The sequence below is a fragment of the Cetorhinus maximus genome, chromosome 4, assembly GCF_964194155.1.
Source record: "Cetorhinus maximus chromosome 4, sCetMax3.hap1.1, whole genome shotgun sequence".
Lineage (NCBI taxonomy): Eukaryota > Metazoa > Chordata > Chondrichthyes > Lamniformes > Cetorhinidae > Cetorhinus > Cetorhinus maximus.
In genome coordinates, this window is record NC_135882.1 from 131,561,927 (window position 1) to 131,578,546 (window position 16,620).

Genomic DNA, 16,620 nt, shown 5'->3' on the forward strand with positions numbered 1-16,620 from the left:
TCCAAGACGATCCTGGGCCAGCAGAGCAATTCTGCATAGGGTCGGCCTGTGGCCTGAGCACAGCCATATTCGCTCCAATCAGCATGTATGAACAGCAGCAGATTACAGAACCAGCAGGATGCTAAACCACAGTGGCAATGAAAGAAACAGTGAAGAGCCCGAGCTTGAAGATTCCAAGCAAGTCGAGCAGAAACTAGCAGTCGCCACAAGTGTGAGGGAGCAGCCGAGAGCCCTGTCTCAGTGCTAGAAGTCTTCTTTTGCTTTCAGCTCAGTGCTCCGTGATTGGACGCATTGCTGCTCAAAGGTGCCCCCTGCTGCTCTTCAGGTGCAACTGCAGAAGACTCACCGCCGTGTACGGGCTGTTTTCAGACGGGGAAAGATGGCTCCTGTGCCATGACGGCAACATGTTATGCTGGAATCTAGGTAGCAAGTTAAGAATTCTGCTTTCAGCTAAGCGTTGCTTACCACACGTTTGTTCGAAAACCACACACGCACACACACGCACCGTTTATTCGCCATTCGAGCAGTGACCTAAGGATGACTTTGATATGTTCTCCTCTCCAGTCCTCCGCTCTATCAACTGAGCAATCGAGGCGAAGCATTGAAGCCCACAGTCTTTGCTGTTTGTTGGCCATGCACCTTTAGACGTCGAGGGCTTCACCTGCCTCTTCATGCCACACACTCGGGCACTGCGAGCCACCTGCTTTCTCTGCTGGTTGGGCCTGTGGTGTCACGGCATACGTGACTGACTACGGATCGGAGGCTGACGTCTCGTACTCATGTCTAGCTCGAGGGTTTCTGCAAGCATTGCATTGTGGCCTGATGTACCTTGTTCTCTGGCCTAATTGGTTCTGCTATCTGCCAAGCGTCACAGCATGCCTTCTTAGCGCATTCGGCAGCGTGTCACTCTCATCATCCGAAGGTCTTGAGTTGAATCCGTACAGAGGCCAGAGTGTTTTGCACCTTCTTTGCATGCACTCACCTCACATTTCCATCGCCGCTGCCGGCAAAAATCGAGACATCTTGCTTTGCTGCCGCACCCCATTCATTTGGCCTCTCTGTGTGGCAGCACATGGCAGCACTCTGGACATTTGTGAACTGTGGGCTCAGCGACACAACTGCTCTGCCTGAAGCTTTGTCCCCAGGTAAAATGCAAACTGGACAAGGTGGCCATCCATCTCACTGCCACACACATGCAAAGTGAGCGTTCTGCTATTTGATCTAATTCCCCCACGCAGGCTGGAGCCCAGCTGACGAGGGCCTTGCAGTGTTCCATCTTAGTGCAGTAGGCAGTGTGTCAGACTCATAATCTGAAGGTCCTGAGTTCAATCCTCAGAGAGGGCTTGGTGCGTTCTTTTCTTGCATTCAGATCAGATTTCCAACTCTGCTGCTGGCAAAAATCAAGACACCTTGCTTGCCGCAGCGCTCGCAAAACATTTGGCCTCGCTCTGCAGCAGCACATGGAGGTTCTGCAGATTTGTGAACTGTGGGCTCAACAAAAAAACTGCTGCGTCTCAAGCCTTTCCCTGTGGGGAACGCCAAAGTGGAGAATGTGGGCATCGATCCCACTACCTCTCGCATGCTAAGCGAGCGCTCTACCATTTGAGCTAATTCCCCCACACTGTCGGGTGCTTTGCTCACACTTGCTGCCCAGGATCTTATCAGCACCTGTCTCCAAGACGATCCTGGGCCAGCAGAGCAATTCTGCATAGGGTCGGCCTGCGGCCTGAGCACAGCCATACTTCGCTCCAATCAGCATGTACGAACAGCAGCAGCTTACAGCACCAGCAAGATGCTAAACCACAGTGGCAATGAAAGAAACAGTGAAGAGCCCGAGCTTGAAGATTCCAAGCAAGTCGAGCAGAAACTAGCAGTCGCCACAAGTGTGAGGGAGCAGCCGAGAGCCCTGTCTCAGTGATAGAAGTCTTCTTTTGCTTTCAGCTCAGTGCTCCGTGATTGGACGCATTGCTGCTCAAAGGTGCACCCTGCTGCTCATCAGGTGCAACTGCAGAAGTCTCACCGCCGTGTACGGGCTGTTTTCAGACGGGGAAAGATGGCTCCTGGGCCATGAAGGCAACATGGTAAGCTGTAATCTAGGTAGCAAGTTAAGAATTCTGCTTTCAGCTAAGCGTTGCTTACCACACGCTTGTTCGAAAACCACACACGCACACACACGCACCGTTTATTCGCCATTCGAGCATTGACCTAAGGATGACTTTGATACGTTCTCCTCTCCAATCCTCCGCTCTATCAACTGAGCAATCGAGGCGAAGCATTGAAGCCCACAGTCTTTGCTGTTTGTTGGCCATGCACCTTCAGACGTCAAGGGCTTCACCTGCCTCTTCATGCCACACACTGGCGCACTGCGAGCCACCTGCTTTCTCTGCCGGTTGGGCCTGTGGTGTCACGGCAAACGTGACTGGCTACGGATCGGAGGCTGACGTCTCGTACTCATGTCTAGCTCGAAGGTTTCTGCAAACAATGCATTGTGGCCTGATGGACCTTGTACTCTTGCCTAATTGGTTATGCTATCTGCCAAGCGTCACAGCATGCCTTCTTAGCGCAGTCGGCAACGTGTCACTCTCATCGTCCGAAGGTCTTGAGTTGAATCCGCACACAGGCCAGAGAGCTTTGCACATTCTTTGCATGCACTCACCTCACATTTCCATCGCCGCTGCCGGCAAAAATCGAGACATCTTGCTTTGCTGCCGCACCCCATTCATTTGGCCTCTCTGTGTGGCAGCACATGGCAGCACTCTGGACATTTGTGAACTGTGGGCTCAGCGACACAACTGCTCTGCCTGATGCTTTGTCCCCAGGTAAAATGCAAACCGGAGAAGGTGGCCATCCGTCTCACTGCCACACACATGCAAAGTGAGCGTTCTGCTATTTGATCTCATTCCCCCACGCAGGCTTGAGCCCAGCCGACGAGGGTTTTGCAGTGTGCCTTCTTAGCGCAGTAGGCAGCGCGTCAGTCTCATAATCTGAAGGTCCTGAGTTCAATCCTCAGAGAGGGCAATGTGCTTGGTGTCTTCTTTTCTTGCATTCAGATCAGATTTACAACTCTGCTGCTGGCAACATCAAGACACCTTGCTTTCCGCTGCGCTCACAAAACTTTTGGCCTCGCTCTGTAGCAGCACATGGAGGTTCTGCAGATTTGTGAACTGTGGGCTCAACAAAGAAACTGCCGCCTCTCAAGCCTTTGCCCTAGGAGGACGCCAAAGTGGAGAATGTGGGCATCGATCCCACTACCTCTCGCATGCAAAGCGAGCGCTCTACCATTTGAGCTAATTCCCCCACACAGTCAGGTGCTTTGCTCACGCTTGCTGCCCAGGATCTCCTCAGCACTTGTCTCCAAGACGATCCTGGGCCAGCAGAGCAATTCTGCATAGGGTCGGCCTGTGGCCTGAGCACAGCCATATTCGCTCCAATCAGCATGTATGAACAGCAGCAGATTACAGAACCAGCAGGATGCTAAACCACAGTGGCAATGAAAGAAACAGTGAAGAGCCCGAGCTTGAAGATTCCAAGCAAGTCGAGCAGAAACTAGCAGTCGCCACAAGTGTGAGGGAGCAGCCGAGAGCCCTGTCTCAGTGATAGAAGTCTTCTTTTGCTTTCAGCTCAGTGCTCCGTGATTGGACGCATTGCTGCTCAAAGGTGCCCCCTGCTGCTCTTCAGGTGCAACTGCAGAAGACTCACCGCCGTGTACGGGCTGTTTTCAGACGGTGAAAGATGGCTCTTGTGCCATGACGGCAACATGTTATGCTGTAATCTAGGTAGCAAGTTAAGAATTCTGCTTTCAGCTAAGCGTTGCTTACCACACGTTTGTTCGAAAACCACACACGCACACACACGCACCGTTTATTCGCCATTCGAGCAGTGACCTAAGGATGACTTTGATATGTTCTCCTCTCCAGTCCTCCGCTCTATCAACTGAGCAATCGAGGCGAAGCATTGAAGCCCACAGTCTTTGCTGTTTGTTGGCCATGCACCTTTAGACGTCGAGGGCTTCACCTGCCTCTTCATGCCACACACTCGGGCACTGCGAGCCACCTGCTTTCTCTGCTGGTTGGGCCTGTGGTGTCACGGCATACGTGACTGACTACGGATCGGAGGCTGACGTCTCGTACTCATGTCTAGCTCGAGGGTTTCTGCAAGCATTGCATTGTGGCCTGATGTACCTTGTTCTCTGGCCTAATTGGTTCTGCTATCTGCCAAGCGTCACAGCATGCCTTCTTAGCGCATTCGGCAGCGTGTCACTCTCATCATCCGAAGGTCTTGAGTTGAATCCGTACAGAGGCCAGAGTGTTTTGCAACTTCTTTGCATGCATTCACCTCACATTTCCATCGCCGCTGCCGGCAAAAATCGAGACATCTTGCTTTGCTGCCGCACCCCATTCATTTGGCCTCTCTGTGTGGCAGCACATGGCAGCACTCTGGACATTTGTGAACTGTGGGCTCAGCGACACAACTGCTCTGTCTGAAGCTTTGTCCCCAGGTAAAATGCAAACTGGACAAGGTGGCCATCCATCTCACTGCCACACACATGCAAAGTGAGCGTTCTGCTATTTGATCTAATTCCCCCACGCAGGCTGGAGCCCAGCTGACGAGGGCCTTGCAGTGTTCCATCTTAGTGCAGTAGGCAGTGTGTCAGTCTCATAATCTGAAGGACCTGAGTTCAATCCTCAGAGAGGGCTCGGTGCATTCTTTTCTTGCATTCAGATCAGATTTCCAACTCTGCTGCTGGCAAAAATCAAGACACCTTGCTTTCCGCTGCGCTCGCAAAACATTTGGCCTCGCTCTGCAGCAGCACATGGAGGTTCTGCAGATTTGTGAACTGTGGGCTCAACAAAGAAACTGCTGCCTCTCAAGCCTTTGCCCTAGGAGGACGCCAAAGTGGAGAATGTGGGCATCGATCCCACTACCTCTCGCATGCAAAGCGAGCGCTCTACCATTTGAGCTAATTCCCCCACACAGTCAGGTGCTTTGCTCACACTTGCTGCCCAGGATCTTATCAGCACCTGTCTCCAAGACGATCCTGGGCCAGCAGAGCAATTCTGCATAGGGTCGGCCTGTGGCCTGAGCACAGCCATATTCGCTCCAATCAGCATGTACGAACAGCAGCAGCTTACAGCACCAGCAGGATGCTAAACCACAGTGGCAATGAAAGAAACAGTGAAGAGCCCGAGCTTGAAGATTCCAAGCAAGTCGAGCAGAAACTAGCAGTCGCCACAAGTGTGAGGGAGCAGCCGAGAGCCCTGTCTCAGTGATAGAAGTCTTCTTTTGCTTTCAGCTCAGTGCTCCGTGATTGGACGCATTGCTGCTCAAAGGTGCCCCCTGCTGCTCATCAGGTGCAACTGCAGAAGTCTCACCGCCGTGTACGGGCTGTTTTCAGACGGGGAAAGATGGCTCCTGGGCCATGAAGGCAACATGGTAAGCTGTAATCTAGGTAGCAAGTTAAGAATTCTGCTTTCAGCTAAGCGTTGCTTACCACACGCTTGTTCGAAAACCACACACGCACACACACGCACCGTTTATTCGCCATTCGAGCATTGACCTAAGGATGACTTTGATACGTTCTCCTCTCCAATCCTCCGCTCTATCAACTGAGCAATCGAGGCGAAGCATTGAAGCCCACAGTCTTTGCTGTTTGTTGGCCATGCACCTTCAGACGTCAAGGGCTTCACCTGCCTCTTCATGCCACACACTGGCGCACTGCGAGCCACCTGCTTTCTCTGCCGGTTGGGCCTGTGGTGTCACGGCAAACGTGACTGGCTACGGATCGGAGGCTGACGTCTCGTACTCATGTCTAGCTCGAAGGTTTCTGCAAACAATGCATTGTGGCCTGATGTACCTTGTACTCTTGCCTAATTGGTTATGCTATCTGCCAAGCGTCACAGCATGCCTTCTTAGCGCAGTCGGCAACGTGTCACTCTCATCGTCCGAAGGTCTTGAGTTGAATCCGCACACAGGCCAGAGAGCTTTGCACATTCTTTGCATGCACTCACCTCACATTTCCATCGCCGCTGCCGGCAAAAATCGAGACATCTTGCTTTGCTGCCGCACCCCATTCATTTGGCCTCTCTGTGTGGCAGCACATGGCAGCACTCTGGACATTTGTGAACTGTGGGCTCAGCGACACAACTGCTCTGCCTGATGCTTTGTCCCCAGGTAAAATGCAAACCGGAGAAGGTGGCCATCCGTCTCACTGCCACACACATGCAAAGTGAGCGTTCTGCTATTTGATCTCATTCCCCCACGCAGGCTTGAGCCCAGCCGACGAGGGTTTTGCAGTGTGCCTTCTTAGCGCAGTAGGCAGCGCGTCAGTCTCATAATCTGAAGGTCCTGAGTTCAATCCTCAGAGAGGGCAACGTGCTTGGTGTCTTCTTTTCTTGCATTCAGATCAGATTTACAACTCTGCCGCTGGCAACATCAAGACAACTTGCTTTCCGCTGCGCTCACAAAACTTTTGGCCTCGCTCTGTAGCAGCACATGGAGGTTCTGCAGATTTGTGAACTGTGGGCTCAACAAAGAAACTGCCGCCTCTCAAGCCTTTGCCCTAGGAGGACGCCAAAGTGGAGAATGTGGGCATCGATCCCACTACCTCTCGCATGCAAAGCGAGCGCTCTACCATTTGAGCTAATTCCCCCACACAGTCAGGTGCTTTGCTCACGCTTGCTGCCCAGGATCTCCTCAGCACCTGTCTCCAAGACGATCCTGGGCCAGCAGAGCAATTCTGCATAGGGTCGGCCTGTGGCCTGAGCACAGCCATATTCGCTCCAATCAGCATGTATGAACAGCAGCAGATTACAGAACCAGCAGGATGCTAAACCACAGTGGCAATGAAAGAAACAGTGAAGAGCCGAGCTTGAAGATTCCAAGCAAGTCGAGCAGAAACTAGCAGTCGCCACAAGTGTGAGGGAGCAGCCGAGAGCCCTGTCTCAGTGATAGAAGTCTTCTTTTGCTTTCAGCTCAGTGCTCCGTGATTGGACGCATTGCTGCTCAAAGGTGCCCCCTGCTGCTCTTCAGGTGCAACTGCAGAAGACTCACCGCCGTGTACGGGCTGTTTTCAGACGGGGAAAGATGGCTCCTGTGCCATGACGGCAACATGTTATGCTGTAATCTAGGTAGCAAGTTAAGAATTCTGCTTTCAGCTAAGCGTTGCTTACCACACGCTTGTTCGAAAACCACACACGCACACACACGCACCGTTTATTCGCCATTCGAGCATTGACCTAAGGATGACTTTGATACGTTCTCCTCTCCAATCCTCCGCTCTATCAACTGAGCAATCGAGGCGAAGCATTGAAGCCCACAGTCTTTGCTGTTTGTTGGCCATGCACCTTCAGACGTCAAGGGCTTCACCTGCCTCTTCATGCCACACACTGGCGCACTGCGAGCCACCTGCTTTCTCTGCCGGTTGGGCCTGTGATGTCACGGCAAACGTGACTGGATACGGATCGGAGGCTGACGTCTCGTACTCATGTCTAGCTCGAAGGTTTCTGCAAACAATGCATTGTGGCCTGATGTACCTTGTTCTCTGGCCTAATTGGTTATGCTATCTGCCAAGCGTCACAGCATGCCTTCTTAGCGCATTCGGCAGCGTGTCACTCTCATCATCCGAAGGTCTTGAGTTGAATCCGTACAGAGGCCAGAGTGTTTTGCACCTTCTTTGCATGCACTCACCTCACATTTCCATCGCCGCTGCCGGCAAAAATCGAGACATCTTGCTTTGCTGCCGCACCCCATTCATTTGGCCTCTCTGTGTGGCAGCACATGGCAGCACTCTGGACATTTGTGAACTGTGGGCTCAGCGACACAACTGCTCTGCCTGATGCTTTGTCCCCAGGTAAAATGCAAACCGGAGAAGGTGGCCATCCGTCTCACTGCCACACACATGCAAAGTGAGCGTTCTGCTATTTGATCTAATTCCCCCACGCAGGCTTGAGCCCAGCCGACGAGGGTTTTGCAGTGTGCCTTCTTAGCGCAGTAGGCAGTGTGTCAGTCTCATAATCTGAAGGTCCTGAGTTCAATCCTCAGAGAGGGCAATGTGCTTGGTGTCTTCTTTTCTTGCATTCAGATCAGATTTACAACTCTGCCGCTGGCAACATCAAGACAACTTGCTTTCCGCTGCGCTCACAAAACTTTTGGCCTCGCTCTGTAGCAGCACATGGAGGTTCTGCAGATTTGTGAACTGTGGGCTCAACAAAGAAACTGCCGCCTCTCAAGCCTTTGCCCTAGGAGGACGCCAAAGTGGAGAATGTGGGCATCGATCCCACTACCTCTCGCATGCAAAGCGAGCGCTCTACCATTTGAGCTAATTCCCCCACACAGTCAGGTGCTTGGCTCACGCTTGCTGCCCAGGATCTCCTCAGCACTTGTCTCCAAGACGATCCTGGGCCAGCAGAGCAATTCTGCATAGGGTCGGCCTGTGGCCTGAGCACAGCCATATTCGCTCCAATCAGCATGTATGAACAGCAGCAGATTACAGAACCAGCAGGATGCTAAACCACAGTGGCAATGAAAGAAACAGTGAAGAGCCGAGCTTGAAGATTCCAAGCAAGTCGAGCAGAAACTAGCAGTCGCCACAAGTGTGAGGGAGCAGCCGAGAGCCCTGTCTCAGTGATAGAAGTCTTCTTTTGCTTTCAGCTCAGTGCTCCGTGATTGGACGCATTGCTGCTCAAAGGTGCCCCCTGCTGCTCTTCAGGTGCAACTGCAGAAGACTCACCGCCGTGTACGGGCTGTTTTCAGACGGGGAAAGATGGCTCATGTGCCATGACGGCAACATGTTATGCTGTAATCTAGGTAGCAAGTTAAGAATTCTGCTTTCAGCTAAGCGTTGCTTACCACACGTTTGTTCGAAAACCACACACGCACACACACGCACCGTTTATTCGCCATTCGAGCAGTGACCTAAGGATGACTTTGATATGTTCTCCTCTCCAGTCCTCCGCTCTATCAACTGAGCAATCGAGGCGAAGCATTGAAGCCCACAGTCTTTGCTGTTTGTTGGCCATGCACCTTTAGACGTCGAGGGCTTCACCTGCCTCTTCATGCCACACACTCGGGCACTGCGAGCCACCTGCTTTCTCTGCTGGTTGGGCCTGTGGTGTCACGGCATACGTGACTGACTACGGATCGGAGGCTGACGTCTCGTACTCATGTCTAGCTCGAGGGTTTCTGCAAGCATTGCATTGTGGCCTGATGTACCTTGTTCTCTGGCCTAATTGGTTCTGCTATCTGCCAAGCGTCACAGCATGCCTTCTTAGCGCATTCGGCAACGTGTCACTCTCATCATCCGAAGGTCTTGAGTTGAATCCGCACACAGGCCAGAGAGCTTTGCACATTCTTTGCATGCACTCACCTCACATTTCCATCGCCGCTGCCGGCAAAAATCGAGACATCTTGCTTTGCTGCAGCACCCCATTCATTTGGCCTCTCTGTGTGGCAGCACATGGCAGCACTCTGGACATTTGTGAACTGTGGGCTCAGCGACACAACTGCTCTGCCTGAAGCTTTGTCCCCAGGTAAAATGCAAACTGGACAAGGTGGCCATCCATCTCACTGCCACACACATGCAAAGTGAGCGTTCTGCTATTTGATCTAATTCCCCCACGCAGGCTGGAGCCCAGCTGACGAGGGCCTTGCAGTGTTCCATCTTAGTGCAGTAGGCAGTGTGTCAGACTCATAATCTGAAGGTCCTGAGTTCAATCCTCAGAGAGGGCTTGGTGCATTCTTTTCTTGCATTCAGATCAGATTTCCAACTCTGCTGCTGGCAAAAATCAAGACACCTTGCTTGCCGCAGCGCTCGCAAAACATTTGGCCTCGCTCTGCAGCAGCACATGGAGGTTCTGCAGATTTGTGAACTGTGGGCTCAACAAAAAAACTGCTGCGTCTCAAGCCTTTCCCTGAGGGGAACACCAAAGTGGAGAATGTGGGCATCGATCCCACTACCTCTCGCATGCTAAGCGAGCGCTCTACCATTTGAGCTAATTCCCCCACACTGTCGGGTGCTTTGCTCACACTTGCTGCCCAGGATCTTATCAGCACCTGTCTCCAAGACGATCCTGGGCCAGCAGAGCAATTCTGCATAGGGTCGGCCTGCGGCCTGAGCACAGCCATACTTCGCTCCAATCAGCATGTACGAACAGCAGCAGCTTACAGCACCAGCAAGATGCTAAACCACAGTGGCAATGAAAGAAACAGTGAAGAGCCCGAGCTTGAAGATTCCAAGCAAGTCGAGCAGAAACTAGCAGTCGCCACAAGTGTGAGGGAGCAGCCGAGAGCCCTGTCTCAGTGATAGAAGTCTTCTTTTGCTTTCAGCTCAGTGCTCCGTGATTGGACGCATTGCTGCTCAAAGGTGCACCCTGCTGCTCATCAGGTGCAACTGCAGAAGTCTCACCGCCGTGTACGGGCTGTTTTCAGACGGGGAAAGATGGCTCCTGGGCCATGAAGGCAACATGGTAAGCTGTAATCTAGGTAGCAAGTTAAGAATTCTGCTTTCAGCTAAGCGTTGCTTACCACACGCTTGTTCGAAAACCACACACGCACACACACGCACCGTTTATTCGCCATTCGAGCATTGACCTAAGGATGACTTTGATACGTTCTCCTCTCCAATCCTCCGCTCTATCAACTGAGCAATCGAGGCGAAGCATTGAAGCCCACAGTCTTTGCTGTTTGTTGGCCATGCACCTTCAGACGTCAAGGGCTTCACCTGCCTCTTCATGCCACACACTGGCGCACTGCGAGCCACCTGCTTTCTCTGCCGGTTGGGCCTGTGGTGTCACGGCAAACGTGACTGGCTACGGATCGGAGGCTGACGTCTCGTACTCATGTCTAGCTCGAAGGTTTCTGCAAACAATGCATTGTGGCCTGATGTACCTTGTACTCTTGCCTAATTGGTTATGCTATCTGCCAAGCGTCACAGCATGCCTTCTTAGCGCAGTCGGCAACGTGTCACTCTCATCGTCCGAAGGTCTTGAGTTGAATCCGCACACAGGCCAGAGAGCTTTGCACATTCTTTGCATGCACTCACCTCACATTTCCATCGCCGCTGCCGGCAAAAATCGAGACATCTTGCTTTGCTGCCGCACCCCATTCATTTGGCCTCTCTGTGTGGCAGCACATGGCAGCACTCTGGACATTTGTGAACTGTGGGCTCAGCGACACAACTGGTCTGCCTGATGCTTTGTCCCCAGGTAAAATGCAAACCGGAGAAGGTGGCCATCCGTCTCACTGCCACACACATGCAAAGTGAGCGTTCTGCTATTTGATCTCATTCCCCCACGCAGGCTTGAGCCCAGCCGACGAGGGTTTTGCAGTGTGCCTTCTTAGCGCAGTAGGCAGCGCGTCAGTCTCATAATCTGAAGGTCCTGAGTTCAATCCTCAGAGAGGGCAATGTGCTTGGTGTCTTCTTTTCTTGCATTCAGATCAGATTTACAACTCTGCTGCTGGCAACATCAAGACACCTTGCTTTCCGCTGCGCTCACAAAACTTTTGGCCTCGCTCTGTAGCAGCACATGGAGGTTCTGCAGATTTGTGAACTGTGGGCTCAACAAAGAAACTGCCGCCTCTCAAGCCTTTGCCCTAGGAGGACGCCAAAGTGGAGAATGTGGGCATCGATCCCACTACCTCTCGCATGCAAAGCGAGCGCTCTACCATTTGAGCTAATTCCCCCACACAGTCAGGTGCTTTGCTCACGCTTGCTGCCCAGGATCTCCTCAGCACTTGTCTCCAAGACGATCCTGGGCCAGCAGAGCAATTCTGCATAGGGTCGGCCTGTGGCCTGAGCACAGCCATATTCGCTCCAATCAGCATGTATGAACAGCAGCAGATTACAGAACCAGCAGGATGCTAAACCACAGTGGCAATGAAAGAAACAGTGAAGAGCCGAGCTTGAAGATTCCAAGCAAGTCGAGCAGAAACTAGCAGTCGCCACAAGTGTGAGGGAGCAGCCGAGAGCCCTGTCTCAGTGATAGAAGTCTTCTTTTGCTTTCAGCTCAGTGCTCCGTGATTGGACGCATTGCTGCTCAAAGGTGCCCCCTGCTGCTCTTCAGGTGCAACTGCAGAAGACTCACCGCCGTGTACGGGCTGTTTTCAGACGGGGAAAGATGGCTCTTGTGCCATGACGGCAACATGTTATGCTGTAATCTAGGTAGCAAGTTAAGAATTCTGCTTTCAGCTAAGCGTTGCTTACCACACGTTTGTTCGAAAACCACACACGCACACACACGCACCGTTTATTCGCCATTCGAGCAGTGACCTAAGGATGACTTTGATATGTTCTCCTCTCCAGTCCTCCGCTCTATCAACTGAGCAATCGAGGCGAAGCATTGAAGCCCACAGTCTTTGCTGTTTGTTGGCCATGCACCTTTAGACGTCGAGGGCTTCACCTGCCTCTTCATGCCACACACTCGGGCACTGCGAGCCACCTGCTTTCTCTGCTGGTTGGGCCTGTGGTGTCACGGCATACGTGACTGACTACGGATCGGAGGCTGACGTCTCGTACTCATGTCTAGCTCGAGGGTTTCTGCAAGCATTGCATTGTGGCCTGATGTACCTTGTTCTCTGGCCTAATTGGTTCTGCTATCTGCCAAGCGTCACAGCATGCCTTCTTAGCGCATTCGGCAGCGTGTCACTCTCATCATCCGAAGGTCTTGAGTTGAATCCGTACAGAGGCCAGAGTGTTTTGCAACTTCTTTGCATGCATTCACCTCACATTTCCATCGCCGCTGCCGGCAAAAATCGAGACATCTTGCTTTGCTGCCGCACCCCATTCATTTGGCCTCTCTGTGTGGCAGCACATGGCAGCACTCTGGACATTTGTGAACTGTGGGCTCAGCGACACAACTGCTCTGTCTGAAGCTTTGTCCCCAGGTAAAATGCAAACTGGACAAGGTGGCCATCCATCTCACTGCCACACACATGCAAAGTGAGCGTTCTGCTATTTGATCTAATTCCCCCACGCAGGCTGGAGCCCAGCTGACGAGGGCCTTGCAGTGTTCCATCTTAGTGCAGTAGGCAGTGTGTCAGTCTCATAATCTGAAGGACCTGAGTTCAATCCTCAGAGAGGGCTCGGTGCATTCTTTTCTTGCATTCAGATCAGATTTCCAACTCTGCTGCTGGCAAAAATCAAGACACCTTGCTTTCCGCTGCGCTCGCAAAACATTTGGCCTCGCTCTGCAGCAGCACATGGAGGTTCTGCAGATTTGTGAACTGTGGGCTCAACAAAGAAACTGCTGCCTCTCAAGCCTTTGCCCTAGGAGGACGCCAAAGTGGAGAATGTGGGCATCGATCCCACTACCTCTCGCATGCAAAGCGAGCGCTCTACCATTTGAGCTAATTCCCCCACACAGTCAGGTGCTTTGCTCACACTTGCTGCCCAGGATCTTATCAGCACCTGTCTCCAAGACGATCCTGGGCCAGCAGAGCAATTCTGCATAGGGTCGGCCTGTGGCCTGAGCACAGCCATATTCGCTCCAATCAGCATGTACGAACAGCAGCAGCTTACAGCACCAGCAGGATGCTAAACCACAGTGGCAATGAAAGAAACAGTGAAGAGCCCGAGCTTGAAGATTCCAAGCAAGTCGAGCAGAAACTAGCAGTCGCCACAAGTGTGAGGGAGCAGCCGAGAGCCCTGTCTCAGTGATAGAAGTCTTCTTTTGCTTTCAGCTCAGTGCTCCGTGATTGGACGCATTGCTGCTCAAAGGTGCCCCCTGCTGCTCATCAGGTGCAACTGCAGAAGTCTCACCGCCGTGTACGGGCTGTTTTCAGACGGGGAAAGATGGCTCCTGGGCCATGAAGGCAACATGGTAAGCTGTAATCTAGGTAGCAAGTTAAGAATTCTGCTTTCAGCTAAGCGTTGCTTACCACACGCTTGTTCGAAAACCACACACGCACACACACGCACCGTTTATTCGCCATTCGAGCATTGACCTAAGGATGACTTTGATACGTTCTCCTCTCCAATCCTCCGCTCTATCAACTGAGCAATCGAGGCGAAGCATTGAAGCCCACAGTCTTTGCTGTTTGTTGGCCATGCACCTTCAGACGTCAAGGGCTTCACCTGCCTCTTCATGCCACACACTGGCGCACTGCGAGCCACCTGCTTTCTCTGCCGGTTGGGCCTGTGGTGTCACGGCAAACGTGACTGGCTACGGATCGGAGGCTGACGTCTCGTACTCATGTCTAGCTCGAAGGTTTCTGCAAACAATGCATTGTGGCCTGATGTACCTTGTACTCTTGCCTAATTGGTTATGCTATCTGCCAAGCGTCACAGCATGCCTTCTTAGCGCAGTCGGCAACGTGTCACTCTCATCGTCCGAAGGTCTTGAGTTGAATCCGCACACAGGCCAGAGAGCTTTGCACATTCTTTGCATGCACTCACCTCACATTTCCATCGCCGCTGCCGGCAAAAATCGAGACATCTTGCTTTGCTGCCGCACCCCATTCATTTGGCCTCTCTGTGTGGCAGCACATGGCAGCACTCTGGACATTTGTGAACTGTGGGCTCAGCGACACAACTGCTCTGCCTGATGCTTTGTCCCCAGGTAAAATGCAAACCGGAGAAGGTGGCCATCCGTCTCACTGCCACACACATGCAAAGTGAGCGTTCTGCTATTTGATCTCATTCCCCCACGCAGGCTTGAGCCCAGCCGACGAGGGTTTTGCAGTGTGCCTTCTTAGCGCAGTAGGCAGCGCGTCAGTCTCATAATCTGAAGGTCCTGAGTTCAATCCTCAGAGAGGGCAACGTGCTTGGTGTCTTCTTTTCTTGCATTCAGATCAGATTTACAACTCTGCCGCTGGCAACATCAAGACAACTTGCTTTCCGCTGCGCTCACAAAACTTTTGGCCTCGCTCTGTAGCAGCACATGGAGGTTCTGCAGATTTGTGAACTGTGGGCTCAACAAAGAAACTGCCGCCTCTCAAGCCTTTGCCCTAGGAGGACGCCAAAGTGGAGAATGTGGGCATCGATCCCACTACCTCTCGCATGCAAAGCGAGCGCTCTACCATTTGAGCTAATTCCCCCACACAGTCAGGTGCTTGGCTCACGCTTGCTGCCCAGGATCTCCTCAGCACCTGTCTCCAAGACGATCCTGGGCCAGCAGAGCAATTCTGCATAGGGTCGGCCTGTGGCCTGAGCACAGCCATATTCGCTCCAATCAGCATGTATGAACAGCAGCAGATTACAGAACCAGCAGGATGCTAAACCACAGTGGCAATGAAAGAAACAGTGAAGAGCCGAGCTTGAAGATTCCAAGCAAGTCGAGCAGAAACTAGCAGTCGCCACAAGTGTGAGGGAGCAGCCGAGAGCCCTGTCTCAGTGATAGAAGTCTTCTTTTGCTTTCAGCTCAGTGCTCCGTGATTGGACGCATTGCTGCTCAAAGGTGCCCCCTGCTGCTCTTCAGGTGCAACTGCAGAAGACTCACCGCCGTGTACGGGCTGTTTTCAGACGGGGAAAGATGGCTCCTGTGCCATGACGGCAACATGTTATGCTGTAATCTAGGTAGCAAGTTAAGAATTCTGCTTTCAGCTAAGCGTTGCTTACCACACGCTTGTTCGAAAACCACACACGCACACACACGCACCGTTTATTCGCCATTCGAGCATTGACCTAAGGATGACTTTGATACGTTCTCCTCTCCAATCCTCCGCTCTATCAACTGAGCAATCGAGGCGAAGCATTGAAGCCCACAGTCTTTGCTGTTTGTTGGCCATGCACCTTCAGACGTCAAGGGCTTCACCTGCCTCTTCATGCCACACACTGGCGCACTGCGAGCCACCTGCTTTCTCTGCCGGTTGGGCCTGTGATGTCACGGCAAACGTGACTGGATACGGATCGGAGGCTGACGTCTCGTACTCATGTCTAGCTCGAAGGTTTCTGCAAACAATGCATTGTGGCCTGATGTACCTTGTTCTCTGGCCTAATTGGTTATGCTATCTGCCAAGCGTCACAGCATGCCTTCTTAGCGCATTCGGCAGCGTGTCACTCTCATCATCCGAAGGTCTTGAGTTGAATCCGTACAGAGGCCAGAGTGTTTTGCACCTTCTTTGCATGCACTCACCTCACATTTCCATCGCCGCTGCCGGCAAAAATCGAGACATCTTGCTTTGCTGCCGCACCCCATTCATTTGGCCTCTCTGTGTGGCAGCACATGGCAGCACTCTGGACATTTGTGAACTGTGGGCTCAGCGACACAACTGCTCTGCCTGATGCTTTGTCCCCAGGTAAAATGCAAACCGGAGAAGGTGGCCATCCGTCTCACTGCCACACACATGCAAAGTGAGCGTTCTGCTATTTGATCTCATTCCCCCACGCAGGCTTGAGCCCAGCCGACGAGGGTTTTGCAGTGTGCCTTCTTAGCGCAGTAGGCAGCGCGTCAGTCTCATAATCTGAAGGTCCTGAGTTCAATCCTCAGAGAGGGCAACGTGCTTGGTGTCTTCTTTTCTTGCATTCAGATCAGATTTACAACTCTGCCGCTGGCAACATCAAGACAACTTGCTTTCCGCTGCGCTCACAAAACTTTTGGCCTCGCTCTGTAGCAGCACATGGAGGTTCTGCAGATTTGTGAACTGTGGGCTCAACAAAGAAACTGCCGCCTCTCAAGCCTTTGCCCT

The 16,620-nt window shown here is 52.4% G+C and overlaps 15 non-coding genes across 15 annotated transcripts; 6 read left to right on the forward strand and 9 right to left on the reverse strand.

Annotated features, from left to right (window-relative positions):
• Positions 1 to 1,544: 1,544 nt before the first annotated feature.
• trnaa-agc (transfer RNA alanine (anticodon AGC)) lies at positions 1,545 to 1,617 on the reverse strand. Its single transcript has one exon. It is a non-coding gene; the product is annotated as a tRNA-Ala (tRNA).
• Positions 1,618 to 2,945: 1,328 nt separating this feature from the next.
• Positions 2,946 to 3,018, forward strand: trnam-cau (transfer RNA methionine (anticodon CAU)). The gene has a single exon. It is a non-coding gene; the product is annotated as a tRNA-Met (tRNA).
• Positions 3,019 to 3,224: 206 nt separating this feature from the next.
• On the reverse strand, positions 3,225 to 3,297 carry trnaa-ugc (transfer RNA alanine (anticodon UGC)). The gene has a single exon. It is a non-coding gene; the product is annotated as a tRNA-Ala (tRNA).
• Positions 3,298 to 4,897: 1,600 nt separating this feature from the next.
• trnaa-ugc (transfer RNA alanine (anticodon UGC)) lies at positions 4,898 to 4,970 on the reverse strand. Its single transcript has one exon. It is a non-coding gene; the product is annotated as a tRNA-Ala (tRNA).
• Positions 4,971 to 6,297: 1,327 nt separating this feature from the next.
• On the forward strand, positions 6,298 to 6,370 carry trnam-cau (transfer RNA methionine (anticodon CAU)). The gene has a single exon. It is a non-coding gene; the product is annotated as a tRNA-Met (tRNA).
• Positions 6,371 to 6,576: 206 nt separating this feature from the next.
• trnaa-ugc (transfer RNA alanine (anticodon UGC)) lies at positions 6,577 to 6,649 on the reverse strand. The gene has a single exon. It is a non-coding gene; the product is annotated as a tRNA-Ala (tRNA).
• A 1,326-nt stretch (positions 6,650 to 7,975) lies between these two features.
• Positions 7,976 to 8,048, forward strand: trnam-cau (transfer RNA methionine (anticodon CAU)). The gene has a single exon. It is a non-coding gene; the product is annotated as a tRNA-Met (tRNA).
• Positions 8,049 to 8,254: 206 nt separating this feature from the next.
• trnaa-ugc (transfer RNA alanine (anticodon UGC)) lies at positions 8,255 to 8,327 on the reverse strand. The gene has a single exon. It is a non-coding gene; the product is annotated as a tRNA-Ala (tRNA).
• Positions 8,328 to 9,926: 1,599 nt separating this feature from the next.
• Positions 9,927 to 9,999, reverse strand: trnaa-agc (transfer RNA alanine (anticodon AGC)). Its single transcript has one exon. It is a non-coding gene; the product is annotated as a tRNA-Ala (tRNA).
• A 1,328-nt stretch (positions 10,000 to 11,327) lies between these two features.
• On the forward strand, positions 11,328 to 11,400 carry trnam-cau (transfer RNA methionine (anticodon CAU)). The gene has a single exon. It is a non-coding gene; the product is annotated as a tRNA-Met (tRNA).
• A 206-nt stretch (positions 11,401 to 11,606) lies between these two features.
• Positions 11,607 to 11,679, reverse strand: trnaa-ugc (transfer RNA alanine (anticodon UGC)). Its single transcript has one exon. It is a non-coding gene; the product is annotated as a tRNA-Ala (tRNA).
• Positions 11,680 to 13,278: 1,599 nt separating this feature from the next.
• trnaa-ugc (transfer RNA alanine (anticodon UGC)) lies at positions 13,279 to 13,351 on the reverse strand. Its single transcript has one exon. It is a non-coding gene; the product is annotated as a tRNA-Ala (tRNA).
• A 1,327-nt stretch (positions 13,352 to 14,678) lies between these two features.
• trnam-cau (transfer RNA methionine (anticodon CAU)) lies at positions 14,679 to 14,751 on the forward strand. The gene has a single exon. It is a non-coding gene; the product is annotated as a tRNA-Met (tRNA).
• A 206-nt stretch (positions 14,752 to 14,957) lies between these two features.
• trnaa-ugc (transfer RNA alanine (anticodon UGC)) lies at positions 14,958 to 15,030 on the reverse strand. Its single transcript has one exon. It is a non-coding gene; the product is annotated as a tRNA-Ala (tRNA).
• Positions 15,031 to 16,356: 1,326 nt separating this feature from the next.
• trnam-cau (transfer RNA methionine (anticodon CAU)) lies at positions 16,357 to 16,429 on the forward strand. Its single transcript has one exon. It is a non-coding gene; the product is annotated as a tRNA-Met (tRNA).
• Positions 16,430 to 16,620: the final 191 nt, after the last annotated feature.